Genomic DNA, 24,699 nt, shown 5'->3' on the forward strand with positions numbered 1-24,699 from the left:
AGAGATAATGAACATTCAAAAAATGAAACATTTTTAAAGCATGTGTGTGCATAGAACATAAAATCTACTGCCTTAATTGTTTTGAAGGGAACAGTTCAATGGTTAAATATGATCATGCTGTTACAACCATCAACGCACTTCCAGATCTGTCGCTAACTTGCAAAACCTGAACTCATCAGTGCGTAACAACTTCTTGCTTCCTAACATACAGTGACTGTCAGTATTTCTGCCTCTATGAATCTGACTCATGTAGATACTTCAGAGAGAGAGAGAGAGAGAGAGAGAGAGAGAGAGAGAGAGAGAGAGAGAGAATTCAGCATTTTCTGGTGACTATTTCCATTCCTCTTCATCTTTATCCTTTCAACTTATTTGCATCTCTTATAGACTGCCCATAATTGAATTCATTCCCCAAAGCTCTGTATTTTGGTTGAAAGGCTTAATGCACTTATAATAAACATAAGTAGTGGTAATGAGGGACATAATAGTTTGCTTCTTCTTTTTTCTATGCCTCATATACCTTTGTTTTTCATTTCCTACTTCGAGGTCTTCTTTTTACCTACTTGAAATTTTTCACAGAATAATACTTTAAGTCCTTGTAAGGGGTTGTGTTCTCTATGTTTTCTTTATGATTATAATGGGAATTATGTTTAATATTTCAATGTTACAACATTTAATTTGAAAGCATACATAGAAGCAAAAAAAATAAGCTGGAATGTTACAAAAACTGTATTTCTATAGTGCTGCAAACCAAGAGCACAATAATATTAGCTTCTGTATATCTTTTTAATGTCCTTTTCTTTTTTTTTTTTTTTTTTTTTTTTTTTGGTTCTTTTTTTCGGAGCTGGGGACCGAACCCAGGGCCTTGCGCTTCCTAGACAAGCACTCTACCGCTGAGCTAAATCCCCAGCCCCTTAATGTCCTTTTCTTAGTTAGGGTTTTATTACTGTGTAGCGACACCATGACCGAGGCAACTGTTATACAGGAAAACAGTTAATTGGGGCTGGCTTGTATTTCAGAGGTTCAGTCGATTATCATCATGGTGGGAAGCATGGCATCAGGAGAGATGATTGGAGAAAGAGCCAAGAGTTATACATGTTGATCTGAAGGCAGCCAGGAGGAGACTGTGTTCCACACCAGGCAGAATCTAAACATAAGAGACCTCAAAGCCTGATCCCCACAATGACATACTTCCTCCAATCAGGCCACACCTTCTCCAACAAGGCCACACCTCTTGATCATGCCACTCACTATGAGCCAATGGTTCAAATACATGAATCTATGGGGGTCAAACCTATGCAGCCCACCACAATTCAAAGGACCATGTGCTCCTCCAGACAGCACTGTACTTAGTGTCTTTAAAAGTCAAGGCCTATAAGAAGTCCTTAGGCTATTGTAGGTTTGCTCTGCATCTGAGTTGTTGGCTTGAATGGATCTGAGACCAACTAAAATGGGAGCCAGTGAACACTTCTGTGAGAGGTTTTCTTGACTAGATTATTTGAAGCAGGAAGACCCACACTACATATAAGACATATAAGGATCTTCTGGTGGCAGCCCCCGTGAAAGGACATGAAAGAGAACCATTGTATTTTGGCTGTTTGTTTTCACTCTTGCTGATAAGTTCATGAGTCCTGTTCCTGGATTATTCCTTAGCTGTTGTTAGAACAGGCTGCTTTAGATTTCTAATGTGAACTGAGGACCAGCAGCTCTCTAGGAATCTTGCAGGCCTTCAGGGCCAGATTGGGACTGTTGAGACATCTGCCTTGTGGACCAAGCAGTTACTGGATTCTTAACCTCTCCAGTGTGAGACAGCCATAGTGGAATTACCCAGGCTGCATCCTGTAGGCATTCTAATAAATCTCCCATTAATATAGTTAGTCATTCAATCAACTCTCCTTCTTCAGAGAACCTGACTAATACAAGAGGTTTTTGTGGGACCCCTCATCTCCCTCTCTTTCTTTATACCCTGGCTTGGAAATGAGTGGTTTGTTCTTGCCCCCAAACAAGGATATACTGTATCTTGGATTGAAACCTTTAAAACCATGATCCAAAGCAAGTCTCATCTTCTTATAAGTCAGGGGGTCTCTACTATGTCATTATATTGATGGAAAGCTGACTAACACATCTTTTCTTAAATCAGGGAGAGCACAAAGAGTCAAATGATAAGTCAAAATTTAAAGGATTTCTAATTGCTCATTGTGATGACTATTCTTGGTTGTCAACTTGACTACATCTGGAGTTAACAAAAATCCAAGCTGCTGGTACACTGGTGACTTTTTGTTTGTTTGTTTTGTATTTTTACTAAATCATTTGACGTGGGGAGACCCACCTTTAATCTGGATCTTTTGAGGCGCAAAGATCTACCTTGAATCAGGGCACACCTTCTGGTGGCAGCCTATGTAAAGGACATGGGAGAAGTTCTTTGTGCTTCTCTTGCTTCTCTTCATTGAAAGTCTGCTCATGAAGGGGTCCTATGTCTTTTCAGCACCTTGTACGTATCATACTGCCGACTAACATTTGGGATTTCAATTCCTTGTGTAATGAGTCACTTCTCTCTCGGTGCTTTCAAGTGTCTTTTTCTCTCCATCTTCCAGAAGTTTGAGTATAAATGTGTTTTGGCACGAGTGTTTTGTTTTTCTTCTTTATTTTATCCTCTTTGGAGTTTGACATTTGTACTCATACCCTATAGTAATTTTGGATAGTTTGGAAGCTTTTATTCTTTGAATAATGCCCCTTCTCTTCTTCTGGGATTTCCATAATGTATATGCTGGTGTAGTAGGTACTGTTCCATACAACCCTTAGACCCTGTTCAAATTTCTTTGGTAAAATTTTCTTTTCAGATCAGATAATTTCAACTGTTCTACTTCAGGATCCCAGTGCTCATATCTCGTCAGCCTAACTGGGCCTCTGAGTCAGTCTACTGAACTTTTCATTTCCGTTATTGGACCTTTCAGTTCCAGAGTTTTCGTTTCTTCCTGGCTTTCAATCTCTTTGTTGTCAGTCCCACTTCATAATTTCTTTCCTCAACCTTCTCCATATTTCCCTTGAGGACTTGGCATATCTGTAAGGTGACTTCAGGTCACTTTTATGGACAGTTTCATTGTCTTGCCTCTCCCTTTTTTCCCCCTTTTTTCTTTTTTTGTTTTATGTTTGTTTTTTTATTGGACATTTTTGTTATTTACGTTTGAAATGATATATTTTTTCCCAGTCCCCCCCCAGCACCGCCTATCCCATTCCCCCTCCCTCTGCTTCTATGAGGTTGCTCCCCCACCCATCCATGGATACAGATAATGTGGTACATTTACACAATAGAGTACTACTCAGTGATTGCCTCTCCCTTTTAATGGCCAGGTTTTTCATTTACTTGTGCATGTGTAATTTTCCTTTAGGTAAGACTCAGATGTTTGAACCTATTCATACAGTAACTCTAGAAAGTACAACCTCCTCTTCCTCTAGGTTTATTAAGCTGTTCTGGTGGTTGAGCAGGGCAGGCTCTTGCTGGGCTCTAGCTTGAGTTATAGGCACTGGCATCTTCGTTCTGTGCCTTTTCTTGGTTGTATTTCTAATATACATGGCTTGTGCATGCCCAAGACTTGAAATGCTTATCCCCTCAAAAGAGAAAAAGGACAAAGAATGAAGAGTTGGTGGGGGGTGGGGAAGAATAGTATGTTTGTCCTTTCAATTCGCTGGCAGTTGCTTTAGTCGTGTGAGCAGGACTTACAGGACCAAAGAGAAAAGCTGCCCTTGAAGGTCAGCAGGATGAAGTAGCAGTCAGATAAGGAATCCCTAATTTTTGCAAGAGAGAATCCTTTTTGCTCCCTGCAGCTCCTCCTGCTGTCTGCCAGTTGCTCTGGAGACTAACCTTCAGTACCTGGGTCCTGGCATCAACCGAAATGCACCATAGTTTACCGCCCAGTAAGTTAAAATCTTTCTCATAGACTCCAGAGTTCAGAGATGGTTCATTGAGCATATTTTGCCAGTGTGATGGCTGTCTGTCTGTGTGGGGAGACTGACTTCTGACATTTTCCTCTTCTCTATCATCCTAAATTCCCCTGATGACCCCTTCCCAACCAATGATCTGATTAAATAGATTGACAATCTCAACTTTCCAAGGATGACGTATCTGATCTCATATTTTACAGATACCTAAGATACTGTTGACATGAGCTTAGCACTCAGGAAAAGCAACAGTAGAAAGGTCTAGCTGTGAGAAGAGTGACACTAAGCAGCAGACCAGCCACTAGGACATGTCAAGTTACAGGTAGCTATTGTCAAAATAATAGAGCAAATACGTGTGAGTTGCAAATGACTCAAGACCCCTGGAAACAGCATGTGTATTGTACCAGGTACCAAATGAACACAAATGTACGGAGGGTGGGTGGGGGAGGAGGAAGACGAGAAGAAGGAAGATGAGAAGGACCCTGGAGCTCATGATGTTTGGGCAACTCGATTTCAGAATACTGGGAATTTTCCCTCAGGAGTCAGAAATGCTGGGTTCTAGTACCCGGTCAGTCCATTTCCTTTCTTTACTGTATGACCCTGGCCAAGTCCATTTTCCACTGTGTTTCTCAGCCACATCTACAAAATGGTTACGGCCAGGTAAAATGAAGGCTTGAGCTAAGTGCTCTCTCTCTCTCTCTCTCTCTCTCTCTCTCTCTCTCTCTCTCTCTCTCTGCGTGTGTGTGTCCGTGTGTGTGTCTGTGTGTGTGTGTAAGACTCTCCGTCTCTGCCTCTGTTTTTATTTTATTTTATTTTATTTTATTTTATTTTATTTTATTATTTGAGACAGGGTTTCTCTGTGTAGCCTTGGCTGTCCTTGGAACTCTTATCTATAGACCATGGTGACCTCAAACTCACAAAGATACGCCTGCCTCTGCCTCCCAAGTTCTGGATTAAAGGTGTGTGCCACCACTACCCCAGCCTCAGTTTCTTATAAGTGAAATATCTCATGATTTCATGATGCAAGACCTCCACGGTGTGATACAGAAATGACTTATCATATGTAGCTATAAAATTGGATAAACGGAGAATTCATTTTTTTTTCATTTGCAGCAGCTGCAGTTCCAACGCTCTGTCATCAGGTGCAGCCCACAGTTTACCAAAGAGGACAACACAGAGAAGGAAGATTTCTAACCTCACTGACAGTTTTATTGACTAGCCCTGTTCTAGACCTTTTCTTTCAAAGGAAACCTTGGGAGGCTTCATGTGGATAATACTTATGTATGCGCTGCTGTTGATTTTATTGCGAAGGTAGCTCTTGCTGTCATGATGCTGCCGAGAAATGACACCTATAGAGTGTGACTGCATGTTAGAATGAGCTAGAGGCTACTTTACTGTAGTCCTCACATCCTTTCAGGGTGGAAACCATTTCTCATTTTTATGAAGCATTTTCCCACCAGGCTAGCTTATCAGCATGCTCGCTATCGTTCTCATACCAGGCAGTTTGCATGCGCTCGTCATTGTAAGCCATGGAGGAGAGTAAAACAAAGAAAACCAAGCATTTCTGTGGAAAGTCTTTCTATGCTTTTTTTTTCTGTGAAAGTAGTTTGTCACTTAGACCTATGGAATACTGTCACCTCCTGCCAATTCGGATGGCATTCCATCTATATTATCTACCATGTCCTAGGCTTGGACAGTACTCTGGCCTTCCTGTGTATAGTGACAGAGGCCCTCGGAGGTACCACGGGTCTATCTGGGTGTAGCTCGACTGTTTTCTTACTTTGACTTCTCCCCAAGCAATGGACTACAGTTGCTTAAAGAAGGGACATTAAAGTTGTCCACCGCACTTTGGAAGACAGTTCAAAAGACACCTGGCAGTCATCCTCCATTTCTCAGGAAGAGGTCAGCATCACTCCATTCCCTGGGCCCCAGTTCACAAGAACCAAGTGTTTTTCTGGCTATCCTTGTCCTCTTCGTCTTCATACAGGAATCTCTACGTCAACTTTTTGGTTCTGCATTTTAGAACAAAGCTGAGTGGGCCCAAATACTAAAACGGAAAAAAGGTCAATTTAATCCATCGACCTAGTGAGCAAATTAAACGGCAAAACCATGCCACCGCCAACACAAAGAGGAGAAAGAAGTGACAGGATTCATTTATGGAAGTGTCACTGCATATCAGGATTGTTTTGGGTAAACTAGTCTTCTATCACCCGACAGTTCATATGGAGATTTTGATGTTTGTCTCTCAAGAGACAAAGACAAAACATAGAAAAATAGGAAAAGCACAGGCTTGATGGTAGAGAGACATGAATTTCAAGGTGGTAGACACTTGCTATGTGTCTGTGTAAGCTTTTACAGGCAGGTTCCTATGGGTGTATATGGGAGTTAGAACAGGTTGTCTTTCATTTTATATTTTGTTTCATATAAGGATCTCCGGAGAAAAGCACAAGAACCTATCCCAAGTCATTGATGTGCACTTGTGCATGACCTAGGGTTAAAGTATGGTTATTATACCTTTGTTAATGCTAAGTTCTCTGCCCAGAGATGGTCCTGCCCACTGTTTTTAAAGAGGCATAATCTTAAACTGGGCATGCTCAGAAATGTTCCCACTTTTATTGGTCATAATGAACCTTTTCCATATGAATGAAAAGGAGTTACCTCTTTGAAGACCCCCTGTGCCCCTCCTCTCTTGTACACCACCTTTCCTTTCCCTTTCATCTTTGTTTTCCCTTTCATGATAGTCTCACTTTCTAGCCCAGGCTAGCTCAGAGTCTACTAGTGTTGATGCAAAAACGCAGGCCTTGTATCTCAAACAGAATGAGAGTTAGTTTGTTCTAGTGCTAAATATGAGTGATCACAGCCATGGAGCACACATTCGGGTATCTAAAATACCATTTTCCAGAATGGTAGTAGTTTCATGAAATTTCTATAGTTATAAAAGAAAAGAAACTCGTAACTTAACACAGTTTTCAAAAACATTGTTATAAACATTAGGCCTGTAGCAAAGTAGAAAAGGTTTCAAATGCCATTGACAAGAATCTTAGCTTTGGGATTGGTGGACACTAGGGGTCTATTAATACGAAAAAGGTTCCATACAATTGCCACATTGATGTCAAGTCAGACACAACGATAGGCAATGAATGCTCCCCATTAAGGGACTAAAGGCAACATAATTTGGTTATAAATCAGTACCATTCCAACTCACCATAACCACAGAACTTATAATTAGTAAGTTAGCCTTACAGAAACTTCAAAATAGATATCCCTCACCCCACCCCGAGAACTTCAGTTCATACCATGGAAACATGGGTAACTCTCCTGTCTCTCAGCCTCTCCAGGACTGGGTTTGCAGGCACACGCCATGACTTGAGCCCTTTGCTTTCTGTTTGTTTGTTTGTTGTTCAGTTGAGAAGAACTTCTTTAGAAGTTATTCCTTATCAGCATTTCTTGTAAAGTGTCTCATTACTCTTCATTTCGAGTTTTTGCTTACTGAGTTTGCACTAACCGAAGACAGAATCCACTGTGTTTAGATGCAGTTGTGGGCAGATTACTTTGATTTATGTAATCTGTTTTCTCATTCAGAAACAGGACCAGAGGTACCAACCTTAACTATGAAGATATTTACCCAACACAATGAACCCCACACAATGGGTGGTACTTCGTTAGCTTTAAGAAGCGCTGGGTTTCCTCTTTCCTTGTCTGTGCCACAGAAGAGCTGAGATTCAAAGCCATGACTCTCAAGTCCACATCTTTTGGACAACTGTAATAAGATCTTGTCAGAGAAGTTCCCCCATCACTGGAGCTCCCAGTCAGACTCCAACATGACCAATTCTTTTGTGTTGGTAGACAATTCCCCATTATTTTATGTTCCTATCCACAGAGGTAAATCTCTTAGGGGTTAAAATAGAGACACATAAACTAGGCATGTCCCAGTGAATTTTATTATGTGACTCTTCAACAAAGCTCCATTATAAAAACACCTCTTCTGTAAGCAAGCTTCTAGAGGAAGGAAGCAACTGACATTTAGCTAGCTTCATGGCACTTCCCTATTATTGAGCTGGTCTTAACTCTAACCAGAGAACAGTGGGTTACTGCCGAAGTATAGTTACCACTTTATTAAAGAGCGTATCCTATTCTCTTTTCTTTCCCATCTTCATACTCTTGGTGTAGTTTAGTTCATCAACTAATGATGCCTGTGGAGCACAATAGCTACCAGCACAGCACGATGACTCTAAGGGTAGAGTTGTGGTGCTCATACCTTGGAGATAACCAACAGCTCTCTAATTGTTCTTAAGACCTACTCAGTAAGTGGGACATCACACCCAGTACTAGAAATCTTGCTAAGTACCCAGTGCAGGGAAGCCATGGGTTTTGGAGAAGAATGGGCAATTACCACTCGACTAAACCAGCATAATTCCCAACTATTTCTAAATATGTGTCCATATACCCACGAATAAATGGAATCCTCACTCCTCATCAAAGAAACTTCCCTTTGCCACAGAGACTAGTTCAGAAAACCACAACCAATCAAAATCCAGAGCTGTAGTGCCCAATCCCAAGGGATATGTCTATATTGCAGTTCCTTTACCTAGGGCTCAGGGATCATTACAAAAGAAAGATGGTTAGAGCAAAAGGATTGGAGAGTTTGCTGCGAGACTGTCTCCTACTAATATCAGAAGCTACACTGGTAAAGTCTCACCAGCATGACTGTCTAAACATGAGCTCAACAAGGACAATAACAAAAGATACTATAAAGTGCATGGGGGAAAGACTGTAAGTCCTTAACCATAAACAAAGAGCTACAGACAACTAAGGAATAATGAGAGCAGAAGAGACATTTTCCCCAAGGAAGAGCACACCGACTGGTTATCCAACACAACAGAAGTAAAAGCATACATACAAGTGACATTATAGAGACCGAGAAGGTTACATTAGGGAATATATATGTATATGTAAAAATCATGTAACAAAGATTAATGTAAAAGGGAGATGAATTTAAAATATGGGGTGGTTTGGGCTACAAGAAAGGAAAGGGGTAAAGAATGTAATTATGTAACAATTTCAAAATATAAATCTCAAAATCTCAAAAATGAAATGATTTTGAAAAAGCAATTAAATACCACATTATGCACACATTTCAACATGTCATAAGGAAACCAATTGTTATGGATAATTAATATTTGTTAATAAAACCATGTGTCAACTGAATATAAAAACAAAATTAAATAAGTGAACAGATAAACCATTAAAAAAAAAATCTCACCAGGAATGGTGTCATACACCTTTAGTCCCAGCACCCAGGAGGCAGAGGCAGGCAGATCATGGATTACTGTGAATTAGAGGCCGCCTGGTCTATATAGAGAACTCTGGAGCAGCCAGGACTACATAGAGAGACCCTGTCTCAAAAACCAAAACCAAAACCAAAACAAAAAACTAGTGAATTAAAAAAAAATATGTTCCATTTACTTAATGTCAAAATCCCATCTAAGAAAAAGGTTTAATAATAATATAATTACTCTGCTCCAGTTACTGTGGGATTTTGCAAAGAGTCAAGGAGGGCATGGGGATACTGTTTTGCTGTCTTTTTTTTTTTTTTTTTTTTTTTTTTTTAGGTTGAGTTTGCTTCTGGAAGGAAAAGAAATGCAAACGCACCAAACCAAAAAAAAAAAAAAAAATGGAAGAAAGAAGAAAAAAAAAAAAAAACAACAACAGTGTCTTACAATGTCATAGTCTGCACTTCCAGGAGAGAAGAAGTTATGCTCAGGACTTTTCTTGCTTATCACAGGTCTGGTTAGCCTCTGTTTGCTTGGTGTGGAGAAATAGTCTGTGTATGCTTAGAAAAATCCTCCCAGTTTAGACTCTTGGGAATGGCCTGTTATTTTGGCTTGGAATTTCTTTTGTAAACAGCTCCCTCTCCAACACACTTCTATAAAAATGGTCCCATGGGATGAAGGCCACCGATGTACTCAACCTTACCTCTGTCTGATGCCCTCAGAGCACCATTGCTGTCATGTAATGAGCAGGCACAAGCTAGTGTCATAAGATTGTCATGGAGTCCTGGCTCTGCTCTGTAGCCTTTGCACATGTCACTCAATTCCGTGTCATGGCTTCTCTCGTGTCTGTAATGGGACCTCTCATCGATAGTCAGAATCTTGTAAAGACTGGCACTTTGTACATGAATGCTCTGAGGAATCCACAAGGCATTTTATGATTTTTTTTCTTATTAGAATTTAGAGAGCAAGAGGCTAAAGAACTCTGCCTGCTGAGATGCACTTCCCAATTATAAACAAAACCTCATGCTTTCCACTAGTCTGATTTCTGTGAAGATACCCAGAGACAATATTCCTTCTACAACAATGTATTTCAAACAGGGGTATTAAAATAGCAATGACGCATACTCAAGGCTTAAGCAGGAAGACCTTTGAGGATGACCTTACTCCTTCCTCAGGTATGAACCTCAAACGTCCTAGGCATCCTATAATGATAATACAAACTTTGTTTATAGTAACAAAGTGTTATTGCTCCCTTGTGCAAACCTTGTGACCGGCACTTTTTCCTTATGAGCTGTCATCCCACCCAGTGTAACTTAGGAATCACCTGTGATCTCATCCGGGTTCCTAAGCAACCCTGTGAGATACAACTCCAGAAGCCACCAAAACGGTATATATAGCTATTGCAAAGACAATTATATCATGTCTCCCTCTTGGGACACCTACACCCATGCTCTTGGGCGTATGCTCTTCTTTTCCTAAGCATCTGTTTCTTGGTTGATTTTGGTTGATTGTTTGTCAAATTGACACAAGCTTGAGTCATCTGGGAAAGGAGAACCTCAGTTGAGAAAATGCCCACTTCCAAACTGGCCTGGAGGGAAGGCTGTAGATGGTTGCTGAGGAAGGGCCTAGCTCACTGCAGGCAGTGCTGCTCTTGGACAGTTAGTCATGTGGTAAATAAGAAAGCAAACTGAGTAAGCCAGGAGAAGCAATCCAGTAAGCAGTATTCCTCCATGGTCTCTGCCTGAGTTCTTGATGATGGACTCTAGTCTATAAGTCAAATCAATCCTTTGCTCCTCAACTTGGTTTTGGTCAGGGTTTTATCATAGCAGTAAAGAATCCAGACAGCTATCTTTAAACTCTCTGCTGAAATCTATGTCAAAGAATCTTTTCAATCAACCTCAACTTTACTTCTTGTTTTGAAATTCTGTTCTGCAGTGAAACCAAGAATCTTGGCTTCACCTGAGTAGAAATGAACCCTGAAACAAGGTACCAGGCTGTTGTCAGAGACAGTGTAGAGCCCTGTGTCTCTCTCTTATCTCCCCCTGCCTTTATTATTCAAAGTGGCTTCTAAACTATTGAGCTTTGTGTATTAAGGAGGAGGGTGTTGTTGTAGTTGTTTACTTTTGAGCTGAGGATTGAATTCAAGGCTTCCCTATGGTAGATGAATACACTATCTACCCTTAAATTGGGTCTTTTGAGATACTCTTTATTGGACTCTGGTGAATGATACACCAGACCAAGAAGTCAAGACGACCATGACTGACTTCCGTGTCTATTGACACAACTCAGTCAATTTGCCCTCTCCATGTCCTGATCCACAACTTGAAAGGTCACCTTCTACCTCTGAGGCAAATGAGGACAAAATGAATGGGCATGTTGGAAGCCACAGCCCAAGTAAGCTTAAATAATTACTAAAACATTCTGAGGAGGCTTGTTTTGAGGAGGTTTTTGTGGTTGTTTTGAAGAAGTCTAAATCATGTAATGGTCAGTATCACAAAAGGAATATCAGATGTTAACTTCATTTGGAAGTACAGAACCAAGGTATTGGGTCACATCCACAAGTCTTCTCTCAAAGAAAGCAGTGACCATCAGAACACATATGTTTGATATGTTCAGGCAGTTCATGGTCTTCCAGGTGTTCATTGTGAGAGTCAACAGAATTTGGGAAAGCCTAAGCTTAAGAAACCATTTTCAATCACAAGCAACAGATGCCAAAATAACCCTTACTCCTTTTATTTAATGGATGGCAATGAGGCAAGGCTCCTCTAAGTGACCTTATCACAACTACGAAATGCAATTTCAAGTAAGATTTTTTTATCTTAGTTTTTAAAATCGGAAAACATTGTAAGTAAGTTCATTTGTTGGACTTTATTTCAGTCACCAGAACATGCCATTTATAATCTATGTTAAATTAAACCTATGCAGATCTTAATCATTTTCCATAGTAGAAACTGAATTTTTATTTCAAATGGTGCCATACAAGAGAAAATCACTGACCGAGTTAACTTAGTATCCCTTTGAAAACCATGGCCTGACTCTTTTAGAAGGAAACATTACATGACTTCAGCCTAAATTTTTATGATGGATTTTGATCTGTTAATTTGCCCAAATTTACATAGCTCCCAGGTAATTTCCTGTATTTTACAGAATTTCTTACCACAAAGAATAAAACCGAAACAAAGCAAAAAAGCAAAAACAAATAAACAAGCAAAAAACAAATAAACCAAAAGAAAACCCCAAAACAAGAATTACTCAAGTATAAAATTTTTAAAAAATTCATTTTCATAAAAGTAAAATCAAGAAAATATATAAACAGTATAATCTGCACATTCAGCACAATGAGGGCCAACATCACTAGTGCTGATGGGACCCACTACTTTTCTCTATGATCACAGCCAGGGGAAATTGCTCTCTTGCAGCTGCAGGGTGGGTGGGGGTATCTTCTGAACATGTTAGGGTAGGCCATCTACCTCAGATGTGTTAAGAAAACAGGCAGTCAGGACTATTCCATGCATACCAAGGGCTGGCATTGGGTTTTGCATTGTTCTTGTAGTTCCAAGGCAGGTGTTGCATTTAGGAGGGAAGTCATGTACTCAAACACAGGTCAGGTTAGGGTGATTAGAACCCTTCAGGTTGGGGTGGGGATGTAGCTCAATTGGTGGGGAGCTTGAGTAGAATGCACGAAGCCCTGGGTTAGACCACAGCACCGTCTAAACTTGACATGGTGACATGACACACACCTGTCCTCCCAACACCCGGAAGGAGGAGGGAGGAGGATAAGAAATTCAAGGTTATCTTGACTATGCAGCAAGTTTGAGGCCAGTCTGGATATAGGAGACCCTCTCTTAACAGTCAAACAAACAAGAAAAAGGAGGAGGAAGAAGAAGAGGAGGAGGAGGAGGAGGAGGAGGAGGAAGAGGAGGAGGAGGAGAAAGGAGAAGGAGAAGGAAGAATGAAGAAGGAGGAGGAGAAAGGAGGAGGAGAAGGAGGAAGGATGAGGAGGAGGAGGGGAGGAGGAGGAGGGGGAGGAGAAGGAGAAGGAGAAGGAGAAGGAGAAGGAGAAGGAGAAGGAGAAGAAGAAGAAGAAGAAGAAGAAGAAGAAGAAGAAGAAGAAGAAGAAGAAGAAGAAGAAGAAGAAGAAGAAGAAGAAGAGGAAGAAGAAGAAGGAGGAGGAGGAGGAGGAGGAGGAGGAGGAGGAGGAGAAGAAGAAGAAGAAGAAGAAGAAGAAGAAGAAGAAGAAGAAGAAGAAGAAGAAGAAGAAGAAGAAGAAGAAAACAACTGTCAATGATTATGCAGCAAAGAATATAAACATACCCCATTCCAAGATGCTGCTATAGGTAAAGCTGGGCCAGAGTAAATAACAGATCAAAACAAACAAACAAACAAACACACCAACAAACCACCAACACTCTTCCTATTAGTAAATGGCATGCGCCAGTGAGCCTTGACTCTGCAACTTCCCAGAAACCTTAAACCCAAGCCTGATTGTCAAGGACTCCTTAGTCATTTCCCCTAGAACTCCAACCATGTTAGAAGGCTCTTGGTTCTTCTTGGGTAGTTCTTGCTTGAACAGTGTCTGTTCCCTCTCAGGAGTTTCCAGAGGCATTTCTTGTGGCTGTTGAACCTGGAGCTTTGAGGTCTATTCAGGATCTCGTCCTAGATTTCCCTGATGTTTCAAGTCAGGTCTCAAGTTGTAAGAGATGCTATCTCTGAAAGGGTAGCCAGTCCAAACATGGGGGGGGGGGGAACCTGTAAACTCTAAATCAGCTTGGCTTGCCAAATGAGACAGTAGCCTCCCTCACCAGCTGTGACCCACTTTCAGATCAGGCCCTCCAGGGTCGGAGGGGCCCCAGTCTGCTTGGTTCCCTGGGTCATATGTCTCTGGAGAGGCGGGGATGTTCTCAGATGTCAGTAGTAGAAAAGCTCACTTTCAAATTTGAACGTTTCTTGTCATTTCTTTTATTCTTGGAGAGTTATCATCCAGCCCAATCTCCCACGGAAAAGTTTGGTCACTCCAACATGTGCCCCGAAGCAGACATATGAGCTGCCTGACCTGCTCACCCTTTACATAAGCAAGATCTCCAGATTAACTCTTTCACTTTAGATGTTTCAGAAACCTCTCTACTCCTGGTCTCTCCAGCACCGGTGCTAGACACCTGAGTCTTTCGGTGTTGTTTTGGTGGCTCTATGACTTCCTCTGAGATTTTAGAAATATGATGACACAATTCTCTCACTTTGCAACTGCTCATGTCGGCATGAGCCTGGTTCTCATGAAAGACGTTTGTTTATAGACTCGGGACTTGATCCCTCTCTTCACTACCTACATAGGCAGATAGCCTAAGTCACTAAATCTTCTACGGATGAAATTATATTTTTCCAGAGAAAGGAGTTTCAAGTGCTAATTTTCATTCTGAATAGCTGTAATTAAAAAGGTCCTCAAGTATGTAGGCTCAAAACCAAATAAATATTTGTTTGTGGTTATTACTCAGAAGAGAGTGATATGATTATAGGTTTTATAGTATAAAGTATTTTACTTGTCTATGAGTTTCTCTAGAAATATGTGGATCACTGGAATATTAATTTTCTCTAATGAGACATCTTATGTTACTTGAGAGCCTTTAGAAAATTCTAATTATTTTAGTAAGGAGGAAAACAGAAGGAAACATATTACATCATACATACCATCCCCCCACACACACACACAGATACACAGGGCCACACACCTACGTACTCCCATGCACATTCACATACACACACACACAGACATATACATGTACACAGTGCACACATACATACTTTCACAGGCACACACAGTCATAAACACACAAACACACACACTATGCAGAACCGAGAAAGGGGTACTTTTTACAAATGAATCCTGTCCCACAGGAGTGCAGAGTCCAGGTTCCCTGTTTTTACACAGCAATGAGCTGCACTGAGAAGGAGCAGCGGCTAATTTCATCTCCTGCAGCCTCTCTCTCAGCTATACAATATAAGAAGCCTAGAGAAGAAGTGACAGGGGACTAAAGACTTTCCATCGCCTCCCCAAATAGCACACACACTATTTCTATTGCCTTGTCCAAATCAGAAAGTTCTAGAACTGCCTTATAGCCTCTCATACGTGGCAGGTTAGCCTGCCAATCAAAGCTGCTATTGGTTTAGTACAATCCACTCTGTCTGGAGCTGTAATGGGGGGCATTGAGAACCTGATTCATTTAGACTGCTGGTTTCCAATGAGTCTCATATTTTAGAAGTCTATAATATTTCATTCCTTACCCTTTTTTCCTAATTTTTCTCTTGTCCATTACAAGTGTGCTTTTAGAATTTAATGGCCAGGAACTGGGTAGGATGTCTCTTTGTAATAAAGAAAAAGTTTTTTAATCCCCACTGAATTGAGATGGAGAAACATCTGAACTAAACAGCCTTAGTCTTTTACCATAGAGAAGAATAAATAAATGAGCATAGATCAGGTAAGACCCTGAGCTGGTAGAAGCTGGAAGGGGAGAGAAAGCTTCCAAGAGAGCAGAAGCCTTGATTCCTTTTCAGACCTGTGAGAGAACAAATGGCCGCTGTTTAAAGCCATATAATCTTTGTGGTAATTTATTACTGAGCCTAAGGAAACCAAGACAATAAGCTAGTCTATATTTACACTGAGCTTGGCAGGTTGGCATGGTTTGGGAGGGAGGGGGGGAGACGACAAGAAGCTCCTTTGCAGTGAGTAATGCTTAGGGACAAGACTGATTTTTGCAACCTCTATTGCTGGATAATGAAGAAAATAGAAGACAGTGTCCCAGGAAGGCCTTCTTCCTTCTGAATATCTCCAGTCTTAGTTGATGACACCAGGACAGGTCTCTGGAGTCCCAAGTTCAAAGGAGGAATGTGTCTTTTTAGTGACACTAAAATCCCAGAGAGAAAAGCTCCTTTGATATATCCCTTATACTATGGCTGCTGTTGAGGCTGAGAAGGAGAGAGGGGCCACCCATGGCAATCACTAGGTTTGACACCTTCCTGCATCTCCACAAGGACATTTGCTATCGGAAGCCCACTACATTCTGGAAGGTTTGTTCGATTTTTAGCGCCTGAGGAATTGTTTATTTATACTTAGAGAAATGCACATGACTGTGTGTTTTAAAACAAAATCATCAACTGATTTGTGGCTGTTGTTTTATTTTGTTTGGAGACTGAGTCTCATGCACCTCAGATTGGTCTTGAACTCACTAGGTATGCAACTAAGGAGCCTTAATACCTGCCCCTCCTGAGTCACCCACATGCTGGAATTCCAGGCTGGTTTATAGGCTGTTTTTATGATACATTTCAAAGGTTAAACTGTCATTTGCAAGAACAATCTCGTGTTTAAACAAGAGCACACACCTATACAGAAACACAGCTCACATGCTTTTGTTTCTTTCCCCAACAAATGTATTTTTCAGAGGATTGCCTGGACTGCCTTTTTCCTCTAAAAGTCCCCACAAAGGTTAGCACTAGCTGTCCTCGTTGAGTCTTTAGAGGACAGTCCTTGCTGCGTTCGCATGAATAGACAGAGTGGAATTTTCTTCCATAAGAATGTGCTGGTGGTGTGACTGTGCAAACATAGCAAGCATCTTTGGAAAGCAATTATAATTCCTTTCTAAATCTCATTTGTTCCTGGGTCATCAGGCCACTGGGCTCTGCCATGCTTCCCCTATGTCTTCTGTGCTACTTCTAGGTCCATATGGTACCCATCTTTGTGCATCTCCCAATTCACACACTTGATATTGTGTATCCCTGGCTGTTTACTCTATGAAGGTATTATTTTTTCCAAAAGTAAGTCCTGTGGTGCTCCATGGTCATTTACATTCCTATGAGTGGCAGTGGACAATGTCTTTCTGTTGATCTGTGTTAATATGTCACTTTAATAACTGACTATAAGCCTTTGAGTCTTAACTCTTAAGAAGAAAGGGCAAGATTGTAAGGCTTTCCCCCCCCTGAATTAGGGAAGTTTTTGTTTACATGAAAACATGAGTCTACATTCCACCATCAACTAGCTGTGAGACCTTGGACTCCATATCTCTAAGCTTCAGTTTCTTTAGCTCAATTTGACAAGCATTGAGCATTTGCCCCATGGGTTCATGAGATGGAGAAGCATGAAGCTAAGACATGTCCCTTTTTCTCTAGAGGCTCAGATACCCAAACAACTCAAAGAAATCTGAGCTTGCAAGCTGGCAAATTCTGGGGAGTGGAAAACAGTGGGGAGAGCTATGCAGCATGAGGAAGTAGGCTAGCAGAGTCCTGGAGAGACACCGCAAGTCTCCCTTCTAGAGACCGATTCGCCAAGGACAATGTATGTGTCGCTTAGCCTTTTATGCTATGATTACCCACACTGCCTTGTCCTCTAGAAGGATCCCAAGCCACTTGCCAAAAAGGGCAGGGCTTACCTCTGTAATCAACAGTGAGGTCTGGCAAACCTCCTTTCTAAAAGCTCTTTTAAAAATAATTTTAATTTTTATTGGAAATAGACTTTCTTTCATGTAAGATATTCTGGTTATTTTCTCCCAACACCACCAGTTCCTCAAAGAAATTAAATTCCTCATCATCCCACCCACCCAAATCCTTCCTACTTCTCACTCTTATTAGAAAACAAACAAGTAAATTAAGAAAAAATAAAAGAAAATAAAGAAGCAAACACATGCAGAAATCCCATAAAAACATAAAACCAGAAGCCATAGCATATAAGAAAAGACCTATAATGTTTAAAAAAGACCATACAAAGCACTATGACACAAAACATCTCCAAAAATACCATTAGGTTCATTTTGTTTTGGCCACCTACTGCAGGGCCTGTCTATTAGTGTGGGTTGTATAACCAGTGAGACGCCATTTTTTTTCTTTTCTTTTGTCAGTTGGAGATAGGCTCTGGGTTAGGATGGAGATCTTTTCTAAAACTCTTTTCTAACAAGAATGGAATCAACTACTAAATGGAGGAGTGTAATGAATCCCTCTGTACCCTTTACTCATTCTCAACAGTCACTAATTGGCCACCATTTCTTCATATAACATCACAACCTATTTTTCAACTCCTGTATTATTTTGAAGCAAATCTTAGGGACAATAACATTTCTCTGTAACTCTAATGATAACGTTGAAAACCACAGTGTTTGCCAACAATCCTTATCATGGTTAAACAAAACGAAACCTCAGCCGCATTAAAGAGCAAATCAATGTTCTCCTTCACAATTGTGTCCTAACCTTCATCACTTAATTTTAGAGATATGATTGCTTCAGAATCAGAATAAGTCACACAGGTGGGATTTGTTGCTCTGTTCTTATGTCTCCATTCAGTCTACAGATCTCTCCTGCCCCTGCACATCTTTCTCTCAACCTCTTTCTTTTATTTCCAACAATCTACTCATTGAAGAAACCAGGCTGTTGATTTTGCCAACACTCCTGTTGTCGCTTTCTGTCTTCATTCCCATGATATCCACTATCTCCTTCCCCAGTTGGCTGATGAAGCTTGATGGGATGTTGGTCCCTTTAAATGCGGCAGGGCTATATTAAAAGGGATGTCGTGGGACAGAGAGTATCTGGTGATAGCACACTTCAAGATGTAGGCAGCCACCGACAATCAAACGCCACAGACTCACAAGGCTGTGCCTTAGGGTACTGTTTCTATTGTGCCTTCTGGACTGTCTAGCTTCAATACTTCTGCAGTGACAGCTGTCATCTCATCACCAAATGTTTACTCACACGGTGGGGCATTCACAAAAATCAAGGCAGAGTGAGATCCAGAAACCAACCAACAAACCTATTTGATCCTCTGTGGTTGTGTGCTATTTTTCAAAATAATTTGTTGGTTTATTAAGCATCCTCTAGTGAGGATCAATAACATCTGTACTATTTCATTGTTCTGGTTTCAAGATCATTTTGTACTTACAGCAAACACAATGAGGAAGTTTCAGTCTATTCCAATTATGATTCTCACCGATGATCAAATTGCACCGTCTTTGATCAGCAAGTTTCATTAAGCATCTTTGAGTCCTTTTGGTAAGCCTTGAGAAGGTCTTACTTCCTGGTCTAATGAAATACTGTAGCCATCTAATCAGGCTAGAATTAGCTACCTCCGTAAGGAGCTGTCACTCTTGTTAGTGAAAATGGCACTTAGACTGCACCATGTAAACACCTGGTAGAGTCCTAAGCCTATTTAAGTCCATTCCCATTTCTTAGTAGGGGAATAGTCAATCTCGCCTGCCCTAAATGGGTCTCCAAAAACTAATGATCCTGTGTGAGGACCGTGACCTTAATGTCACTGAATGTCAAATGATGCAAGCCAGGCTTACGACCAAGGCTGTAATTGTGGGAATCAAAATTGGGAACCCAAAGCAACTTAGCAATTATCTTGGCAGTTCAATATAGTGAGGGTAGAGATGGGTAAAGGTGAACATTGTAGGTTCAAATCCTAGCTCTGTTGCTTATCAACTGCCTGTGAATTGCTTATTAGGTTTTGAAGGTCTGTGCCCTTGACTGAAAAGTGGGTACAGGGTTGCATTCTTAACAAGGCTATTGGAGGATCAGTTGATTTTGTAGAGGAAACAAACACAGAGTGATGTGTGGCACCCAGTAAAGCTAAAACTTGTAACAAGCTGGTCCCAAGGAATGTGCAGTTTTGTTAAAACTGAAGGGGTTGGCTGGAATCAGGCTTCAGTTTCTGCTTGTCCCATCTGCCTGTCTGGCAGTGTTTCCAGCACACCTGCATTATTCTCTAAAAACGTTGCAGAGGATTAATAATGGCTTCTCTAGCATCTTCTTAAGCCACATTCTATTGATTGCTTTGTTGAAAAGATGATATCATATATTGAATGTTGCCAAAGGAAATAAATAAATAATATATCCTTCCGAGGTCTATTTTTCTTATTTGATATCTAAATCGACAACTTTCACTTTGAGAAAGCTTAGGATGTTTTTCAAAAGTGGATCCCATAGTCATAGAGGCTGAAGAGATGTTAGCTTTTAGAAGAAGAGAACACTAACATCATGCCTTTAGCGCTGACCTGATAGCTCAGAGCCCCTTAATGATCCAAGATGCCACCATCCTCAGTAAGGGTGGTCCCCCTATATAGTACGTGAGCTTTAGAAACTACAGTGTTATTATGTTGTCATTTTCCCAGAACCCTCTCTGCCCATTACATTGATGCTGCCCTGTAAACCTTTCTGTGGTAACTTGTTTCTCTATGACTTTATGTTTAAGGCTCCATCAGAATGACTTTTAAGTCAATACGCTGAGAATTGCATCTAGTGGTTGCTGTAGCCTCATGAACTGTTGCAAAAGATGGGACTTGAAATATTTATAATGTTATTGAAAAGTTCAGAGAAGGTGGGGGAATGACGAGAGAGAGAGAGAGAGAGAGAGAGAGAGAGAGAGAGAGAGAGAGAGAGAGAGAGAGAGAGAAAGAGACTGACTCACTGAATCCTTCTAACCTCCTTTAATGCAGCCATACACTTATTCCATAGCTTTCTTTATTCATAGATTGACAATGCTAAACTGTAGCCATGTCTACACTGTAGTGTAGCCCCACCACTCTTTAGAGCAGTCACTAGTGCTGCTTTGGATGGATAGTGACTGCAAGCTAGCTTCTCTGAGCAGCTCTGCTCTCTGCTTTACTCCGGCTGTAGCCACAGTCGATTTTGAGATTTGGGGTCCCGCAACCATTTCTCGTTGCAGCATGCTAGTGCAGTTCTCCATCCAGTAAGACATGAGGTCCTGCTTTTCATCTTGCTCACCTCACCTACTTCTCTCATCATTGTTCTTGGAGGAGAAGGGGTAGGGGATGGGAGAGGAGGGCAGCAGATCACCTGGCTTGCAAAAGCACCGTCTTAACACTACACATATTCCCTGCAGGCCCTGAACTGCAGGCCCAGGGCCACTTGAGTCTGATAACTCTCTGGTCATGGTCAAGGCTGCTGAACTTGGAGGGTGGTGAGTTTGCCCTTCTGAAGAATGGAACGAAATAAACAAGCCAAATGTTTTAAATAATGCATCAGTTTTTTTTTTCCCTCGCAAGTTACTTCTCTGGGTTGATATCATCAAGATCAGTAAGGTCCTACATCTATAAAGATCATATTCTTTCTGGTAGCTTCTACATATGCAGTTGTTCCTATTTTGAATAATCAAGAAAACACAGAAATGGTTTTGGTATGCTAAGGAGGAGACACGTGCCATGCTGGGTACCTTTAACACCAACCATGTCAAGAGGTGTTAGCCACCCGCAGGATAAATATCCAGTACCCTCCCATTCATCCTCTCTATTCTAGAACACGGGTTTGATTTTAGCTGGAATTTCAGCATCATTTCAAACTATTTCTTGGACTAAAACTTTAAGCTCATATTTCAGACTCATTAAGAAAGAGGTTATGCAGAGTCTCCAAGGCCAAGAAAGTCCCCATTATATCCTTGAGCATATTAGTGACCGGCTTACACTTTCCCCACTCGGGGTCGGAATTTACTTAACTTTTTCTGGCTTTCCTGGGATGCTGCCAATGGTATTGCCTTCAGACTCAAATCACTTTTCATCACTAAGCTGTTTTTAGTTATTGAGAGAATTCTCAAAATGGTTCAAATAGTGGTCCTCCATTGTAGCCCCAGCCTCAGCCTTTCTAGCTAAGCTCAAAGGGGACATTTAAAAAAAATGGCTAGAGAGTTAAGAATTTTCAACTAGTCTGAACTGGTGTCCATAATGCAGGAAAATGCTACCACTTAGAAGAATTTCAGAATTCCATACATGTATAGCTGTAAAATAGTGGGTTTTAAAACTTAGATTTTGCATGTTAATGTTTCTTTCCTCTACAGTGAGAACCAAAGGCCTGACTACTGTTTTTATAAAACACCATATGCAAGCGCTACTAGGCATAAACAACATAGTCAGCAAATTTTCCACGCCTCATTTTTGGATGACTTATGAAACATTTTCGATTGGCGTTTGGCCAATCTTGAAAGTATATTTTGAGCCCCTACTGTGTGTCATGAAATATTCTTCCCATGAGGACTGGCCGAAAAAGTAGGAAAGACAAAAATCCCTGTCTGCTTAAAGCTGTGTTGTAGTGCGAGGTAGCAGTGAGGGATGGCGGGAGACAGGCAGTGAAGGAGGCACAGACAGAGTTAGGTACGTGTATCAGGAACATAGACTTGGCCATGAGATTCTACTGTAATTTCAACATATTGGTCAGGGTAAGGTCTATGGGGAAGGTGCCATTTGGGTTCTACAATGTCCCTCAATGGTTCACTTATTGAGGGTTTGATTCCCAGTTCCTTGTTGGAAAGTGTTGGTGGAGCCTGTAAGAAATGACATAGTGAAGGCTTTTAGCTCACTGGAGGAGTGCCCTCTGAGGGCATTTTGAGACAGCGTTCCTTTCCTTTCACTCCCCTATGCTCAGTCAGAGGGTAAGCAGGTTTCTGCCACCCTGTGTTTCTACCATGAAGTGCTTTCCCAACAGTCAGCTATTTCAGAACTGAAACCTGCCAAACTGAGGAATCAGTCCCCCTCTCTCCTGGTTATCTTGAGTATTTGGTGTAGTTTCAGAAGGGTGACCAACAACGGCAGTCTAGAGGAGGTTAGGGAAGTCTCTGTGAAACTAGAAGAAAGAGGAGTCAACCACAGCATGCTATAAGAAAGATGGCAGGGGGTGGAGGTGGGGTTGGGGTAGGGGTGAGGTAGCAGGTAGGGGTAGGGGCGGGATAGGGGCATGCTTCTGGGGCAAAGTGAACAAGTGACTCCAGAAAAGAAGACAACCAGGTTCCAAAGCAAATGGGCCAGATGTTGATTGTTTCTTTATGGATTTGGCTTTCTGTCAAGTGCAGCAGGAGGCCTTTACAGGACTTAGCCTGGAGCAGGGACACGCAACACCCAGGCATTTCCAAAAGCCCCAACATGTCCCTGTGCAGAGCAGATCTCAGGAAGGGAAGGCCGAGAAGTGATGGATCTGGAAAGCCCTTGTGGTACTCAAGGAAAAAGAGGGTGGTGGCTCTGCTCAGGACCAGGCAATGGAAGTGCTTGCCTGGAATCATCTTAAAGAACTGAATGGAGGATGCTAAGAGGAAGAAGGCCTCCTAGCTCTAAATTTACATTATCTACTTTCATTCAAACATCCGATAATCTCTTTAACTCTGCTTCCCTTTAACTCTGGGCCCCTTGCTATGCCCAGTCATCTAGGGAAAATTTGACTAGCTCAAGCCATCTTCCTAACCTGTTTCTACAAGTAATTTGAACATCATACTTCCCTCCCAAGCATTTCCTAGAATTAAATGATGAAAGACCATTTGTTCTTGAAGGTTGACCTGCTGTCCCTGCTTAGATATACTCGATCAGTGCTTCAAAGCAGGAGAATTTTGGGGCTTTCCTCTCATGATGTCACTTCCATCAATATTGCAATTTTTAAGGCAAAAGACCCAGAACTCCTTTTTGTTGTTGCGATTTATGTGCATGTTGACATGAGAACACCCATGGCACACATGCAGCCAGTTCACCCAAACCTTGCCTTCTTACCAGGCCAAGAAAGAGGTCCTCAGTTTCCCAGACTTTGTAAAGATTTTCACACAAGCAAGTGGCAGAGAGGCCCCCTCCTACTCTATCAAATCCCCTCTCTCTGTTACAGACCTGTGTCTCTGCACCTGGGTACCAAGAATTTAAACACTTGCATGGCAAAGACTTTACCTACGGTTCCATCTCCTCAGTCCTCTGGGACTCACAATGGTGGAGCCATCATGAGAGACTAGTGACTTATAAGTGTCCCAGGGAGCTGCCTTGAGTCCCCTACCAGGCAGGTACTCAAAAACAAAGCACCATGTCCTAATGAGAAAGTACACTCTTATGACCAGAACCACTAGCACCTTGACCATGAGCTCAACAACCTCTGGAATTTCTAAGAAATAGTTTATTGTTGTTTATAAGCTACCTCATTTGTGGACCAGGCTGGTATAACAGAACGAGTGGATTGAGATCTCAGACATTTTTCTAATCAGCTCCTAAGAGGCTAACACTATCAGTAGTTTTCCATCATGGATGCAATGATGGGTAAATAAACCCAGTAATAAGGTTATGCTTTGAGATTACACAAAGCAGGGAAGAATGTTACAAATGTAAAACATAACATATTTTATTAATTATATATTAGCAGATGCCAACAGTAGCCCCAACTTTACAACCACAAGCAGGAGAAAAACCATTCCCTCTCTACCCAATTCCTTTCATGTTCAACACCCATATTGAACATTAACTCTTCGTTGTCTTGCTTATAGAAAAGAAAATCAGAGTTTGGCATGTAAATAGAGCTTGTATCCCATTACTTACCATTCATATCAAATACACATGTTTTCTAAATATCATACCCGGTAATTTCCCACAATTTCCCTTACTTAACAGTTAGCTATTCACAGATATTTTTTCCCCTTGAGAATAAAGAGTGCAAATTTCTTCCAAAATTAAACATCTTAAAAGATTTTTTAAAAAGTATCTACCTTAAA

General features: G+C 41.2%; 1 protein-coding gene across 1 annotated transcript in view; it reads right to left on the reverse strand.

The window, feature by feature from the left end:
* Parm1 (prostate androgen-regulated mucin-like protein 1) overlaps nt 1-24,699 on the reverse strand; it is a 108,807-nt gene that overhangs the window by 76,605 nt on the left and 7,503 nt on the right.

Source organism: Rattus norvegicus, chromosome 14 (assembly GCF_021556685.1).
Source record: "Rattus norvegicus strain SHRSP/BbbUtx chromosome 14, alternate assembly SHRSP_T2T, whole genome shotgun sequence".
NCBI lineage: Eukaryota > Metazoa > Chordata > Mammalia > Rodentia > Muridae > Rattus > Rattus norvegicus.